Below are 6,000 nucleotides of genomic sequence, written 5' to 3' on the forward strand. Positions count from 1 at the left end.
CATGGTGCGCTTATAGCATGCTCGTGGCCGTTTCGCTTCACAAATACCAAGTTTGGTAATAAAGGAAGTGAATGGACGACAATGTGAAACGACACGTTTAATCATGATGACGGTGATATGCGTGTTATTTAAAAACATGACTATATGGTGCGCTCTTAGCGTACTCATGGCCGTTTCTTTAGCTTCCTATATGCCAAATTTGGTATAACGAGATGTGAAAAGGTGACGAAGGTAAATGACATGTGCAAACGTAATAATGATTGGTGACATGCATGCCATGTAAAATATGACTATATACGTGGTACGCTCAAAGCGTGCTGGCGGCCGTTTCGCTAGATCCACATGTACCAAGTTTGGTATCACGTGATGTGAATAGACGATGAAGGTAGTTGACACGTTCAAACATGATAATCATGGCATGCATGTCATGCAAACATGACTATTCTGTACTCTCCTAGCGTGCTCGTGGCTGTTTCGCTCAGTCGCCGAGTTTCGATTATGGTCAGTCGCCACTGTGACAATTGCGCCAACAAGTCTTGTCTCGAGACGCAGTGATGCTCCAATAACAGCTCAAGCCCCTCGCTCTTATTGTGGCCTAACGGGTTTCAGCTGGTGTTAGTGTTTGCTGAGGCAAGCCCCCCGTCATTTCCTCGTCTTTTTCGTCATGGCACAGCTCCACAGTATTTGCTGTGGAACCCGGCGCACTGTCAAATCAGCTGGTGGTAACACTATTATCAGTACGCAGTCGCGATTATGATTACACAGCCGTAGAAAACCCAGCAGTTCGCGTTTGTTCGATGGCCTGGAAATGTTTCGAACTGCCAAAACCCTTTCTGGGCAAGGTGCCTGTTTACCCGAGCCTACAGCATGGCCCGTATTTTAACGTGCTGCTGTGCAATCATTCCGTTTTAGGCATTAGCGGTTAGTCCCAACTGGGTCATCGTCTGTAGCCACCGTATTAAGAGATCTGTTCCACCATAAAAGTCGTTGCTGCTTTACATGCTCTTCTGCAGCGCCGACCGTTCTCCGGACTCCTCGCCGGTTTTAATTTGACCGCTTACGGAGCTTACCTTTGTTGCAAACTAATGCAACTCATTTGCATAAGCACTTCAGTGGCTGTCATCACCTAACACAATTAGCTATGTGTATGGAATTTCGCGGCACACAACAGTAGCCACTCCTGTTCCTTTCCGAGCTATTTTTCTGCGTTGCTGTAGGCTCCTGCATAAGAACCTTATCTCTCTATTAAAACTTCTTGTGTTTACCTCTTAAATATTGCTGCGCTGCATATTTCACTTACTTTGCAGCTCATAGTTCTCCTGCTGCCTTATTAACATCCTTAAGCCTCGACCTTAATTTGTCTAATTTTTAAACTCCAGAATTATTTAGCCACTTTGGCACTGCGCCTTCTGCTGTCCTAGCTTCAGACTGGGTCAGCCGTGATTGATCGCATGGCCACAAGCCACGTTATCCTAATAGTACACCAACCTTTCGATCACAATCACTACTTGCGTGCGCGCCCTTGCCTGCTCTAACGCTTATTTGAGGTGGGAATCAGCCACCTGTCTCAGCCTGAAACGACCACGTTCGCCGACATCTGCATCGCACTCCAGCCGATCTGTTTGCTGAACGTCGTTGTTGACACACACAACCTCAACTTCAGTTGTAACTGGTATGGGTCCGTCATGCTCCTTAGCCTTGCACACCACGTTTTTTATGACAGGGTGTTCACGAACAACAGCTGCTACTTTGAGTATATGGTCGTGCGTATCTGCGGTTAAGAGTGCGTCTAAACCACTCGTAAGTTTTTGCGTGACAGTGCACAGTATCTTTATGTTACCTTCCTCACGATCGATCTATGTGGCTTTCCCCAAAAAACTGAGGGAGACTTAGTTAGGCTGACTCAGCGACAGCCTGCTCGCCAAATGCCCTCGTCAATTGCAGGCTGGTTCTCGTCGGTCAATATCCCGGCATATTGCCTTTTTGATGATGCTGATCTCGGCACAGTAGCCGATGCTACCTTTAAACAGTGACTTGCGGTACGCGAGGACAATGGTGTCAATGGAGTCAAACGTAAGTGGTTTCAACACGTTTTTATGAGACATTATCTTCGTATAGACTCTACTATCACTGCCCGCATTTTCCTTCTGAAACAAATTTGCTTTAGGTCTCCGCGCTGTCGGATAGTGTCGGGCAGAATGCTTCACCGAGTTGCAGACAAAGCAACCTCTACTCTTCTTGTCGGTTTTGTTCGCCTCTAATGAAAAGCTGCTTGCATCATGGAGCGATTTTGTCCTCCAATCTTCTGTTATCTCACCTGAGTTAGCCAGCCCTCTCTTACTTTCTTCGAAGCTTTCTGCCAATTTGGTGACCTCCAGAAGAAGCATTATGTTGCTCTAGGTTTTGTTTTGAATGTCGAAGAAACAGGCTTCCGCACCCAGATTGTCGCGAAACCTGTCAGTTACTATTGAATTTCAGCATTGTTTGACCGTGCAGCTTTGTAGCCAATAAAGTAATAAATTACTAAGATTCCAAACCTCACTGCACATTTTGGCCATGTTTCATTCCTTCTTTTTTTATTGAGCAAAGAGGTGGCGACACTCAGCTGAAAATAGTCGTAGATATTTGAGCAAAGTTTCTTTAGAAACATTAAAATACCTTCTTTTATCTGTACCAACTTGTACGAGCAAGCTCCTGGCTATCTCGTTTAGTCGAGGAAAATCAGCCTTGCTCTCCACTAGAGCGGTATATCATAGCGATCAAATGTAGCCTTGACGTCGTCAAACCACGATGGAACGAGTGATTCCTACGTAAGCATGGGCTCTAACACGTAATTTACCAGGCTCGTGTACCTTAGCCTCCTGTCGTCACTCTGAGCTTTCTCTGCACTTTCGGGAGTTGCGGCAGAACTGTCACTGTTGCTTCTAAGCCATTACGTTGCTAATTCCATCTCTGTATTGCGTGGCTGCAATTGTAATAACGCCAGCTGGTCAAAGCCTCACTCTATTGGAGGATGTCCTGTGACACTGGTTATCTCGGCGTTCAAGCCTACATCTGGCTGTGTCCCACTGTGGTCGGATTTCATTTCCCCCATCCTACCACTGTGCAAGCTATACCCGCTGGTCATAAGCTGCGAGCCAGTAAAGAATGAGACACCATCAGCGCACCTCGCGCTTCCAGCAGTAGCAGTAACGGCCTTGTCAGCTCAGGCCATAAATGAACCCGTAACCATAGAGCCAACCCGTGTCTGCTCTTCCACCAAGACGAATGTTGCCCTATGTCCACTGCATAGTGGAGTTAAAGTGTGACCCTTTCTCTGGTGTGAACCGAGAAAGCTGACTCTCGTATGTCACTGCTGAGGAGAGACTTAGGACGGGTAATTGCAGTACGTTAATTCTCGATGCTCATTCGGTGTGCTTCGAAATTCGTCTTTCCGAAATCTCCGAACGCATCTGCTGAAATCACTGCTGCATGGGGTTTCCACAAGTTTGTCCGCGGTGTTCTCAAGCGAAGGTTACGTTCACATGGTGCGAGCACACTGTTCGGATGCTTCCATCCATCAAGATTTGCAACGCCGTAGTTGTCGGGTGATTTAGCAATCACATGTTCCTCCATGGTATTACTCGAGAGAAGGTCATGCTCACATGGTTTGAGAACGCGGGTCGGATGCTTCCATTCATCAAGATCTGCAATGCCTTAGTTGTCGGGTCTTTAGCAATCGCAGGTTCATCCATGGTGTACTCGAGCGAAGGTAACGCCCACATGGTGTGAGAACGCTGGTCGGATGCCTCCAGCCCTCGAGATCTGCAATGCCAATGTCGTCGGGCCATTTTTCGCAGCAGAGGCGTAGTTCGTCGCGACCATTTGAAGTCGTTAATTCGATGCCCCGAGCTCGCTGCATAGATGCTCGCTGCCGCCACCATCGAGAGTCCCCCGTAATGGCTTGCGCCCACCACACCTTCGTACAGGTCGGGGAAGGAGACGTTCCAGCCAACGCCATTATGCGCTCCCGAAGGCGCTCTTCCAGAAAAACTCCGTCGAAACCAGTGGATGTAGGTGGCGACCACTCGCATTCGCCCGCAGCTTGTTTTAGGGGCGAAGCTCCTTATGGTCTAACCTTGTCACTAGTGACGCGTAACCAAGAAAGGAAAACGCGTGAAAGATAAATGCCTGATATTTTTCACCTCATTTGACCATTTCTCTTCGATGCCCATTCCTCGATGAATTGGCGCTACTTTCCTATCGACTGCTGCACGCACTTCACATAGAAAGATAGATAGATAGATAGATATATAGATAGATATGTAGATAGATAGATAGATAGATAGATACGCTCAATATCACTGAAGTTCGTTAAGAAATGCTGTACATTGAAAATTGCTTTGATGTACAGCAAAATGAAAATTAGGCGCATAGAAAATGCAAGAAAACTTACTGTGATAATTGCAGAAGCGGTGTGCCTTGAGGGAGCAACTTATATACCATACGAATGGCTGTCAGTTAGGCAATGTAAAATATGGAAGAGGTATACCATTATATATAAATGTATTGTTACTTTAGGACATTTAAGAAAATAATATCAAACTAAAACAAAATAGCTCAGCAGGGTACAAAAAGAACGCTGCTACTGACGTCGGCAATACCATGCATTCACGCTGTGTGCGCTCTCAGTATTTAATATTTATTTTACTGTGACCTTCTTCGAATTGACAATAACTTTGGGCATGGGTTAATGGCTCATTTTTATTTCAACAGCACAAAATAGCAGCGTTATTTGAAGGTCACCTATTTTAAGTGTGAAGCATTTGTTTTCGTACTGCAACCACTTCTGGCATCTATCTATCTATCTATCTATCTATCTATCTATCTATCTATCTATCTATCTATCTATCTATCTATCTATCTATCTATCTATCTATCTATCTATCTATCTATCTATCTATCTATCTATCTATCTATCTATCTATCTATCTATCTATCTATCTATCTATCTATCTATTTATCTATCTATCTATCTATCTATCTATCTATCTATCTATCTATCTGTCTGTCTGTCTGTCTGTCTGTCTGTCTGTCTGTCCGTCCGTCCGTCCGTCCGTCCGTCCGCCAACATATGACTGAGCTCATGATCACCCGCTTGTCCTGGAGTACACCGAAATTAGGGGGCAGGGTAAGATGGTGTAATGAATACGATTGGCTGTTCATTACACTGACAATTCACACTCTCATTGCACACGTCATCAAACAGTTTCGAAAAATAGTGAAACATAACTAAGGGTGGATATGCACCACTGGTATGTGGGTATGTTCCACAAGTGATACACAATATTTACATAGGAACAGTGAGCACACGCAAGGGTTAGTGTAACGCTTGAGCGTTAATAAAAAAGCTGACATAGGCATCAATGACTGGACGAATGCAAATAATAGATGTCTGTGTCCCAGCTTCAATGGAATCCTGGAATTCGGCGGGGTTATCAAATATTGTACCACAGAATCTCGGATATATTTGCAAATATAAAGACATTTGTTTCTTGAACGTCAATTATGGTTGCAGTAGTGGCTATCAAATTTTATAAACTTTACATGCGTAATCCTACGATACAGCCGTCATGTCGAGTTAACATCCATAATAAATAGGTGGCTTCATCTGAGGTTGATTTTTGTAGCATGATTGAGGGCTACCATCCTCGTGTGACCCAGCGCAAACAGGAGTGCTTCATACCAGCCAATATCTCTGCTCCTTTTAACCTCATTATGCAAATGAAAATAACTGGCAATATAAAACATAATATAAAACATATGCGGCTGTTGAACATATGTGTAATCGTGAATTTGTAGACCTATTGAGCACCAATTCATAAGGTCTCGCTCAACAAAATAATAAAACACATTCACTTTGCATCCGCATGCTTCGCATAACATTGATTTCCAAGGTACTTGCGATCATCTAAATTTCTGATAGCTACGTATATATATCTAATCTTTGACTCCCTAATT

General features: G+C 44.5%; 1 long non-coding RNA gene across 2 annotated transcripts in view; it reads right to left on the reverse strand.

Annotated features, from left to right (window-relative positions):
• Positions 1-4,575, reverse strand: part of LOC142803270 (uncharacterized) — a 181,646-nt gene extending 177,071 nt beyond the window's left edge. For both annotated transcript variants that reach the window (XR_012894036.1, XR_012894035.1), the window contains exon 1: positions 4,436-4,575. This is a non-coding gene — a long non-coding RNA (uncharacterized LOC142803270). The remainder of the gene's footprint in view (positions 1-4,435) is intronic.
• Positions 4,576-6,000: the final 1,425 nt, after the last annotated feature.

Source organism: Rhipicephalus microplus, chromosome 3, assembly GCF_043290135.1.
Source record: "Rhipicephalus microplus isolate Deutch F79 chromosome 3, USDA_Rmic, whole genome shotgun sequence".
In the NCBI taxonomy this organism is placed as follows: domain Eukaryota; kingdom Metazoa; phylum Arthropoda; class Arachnida; order Ixodida; family Ixodidae; genus Rhipicephalus; species Rhipicephalus microplus.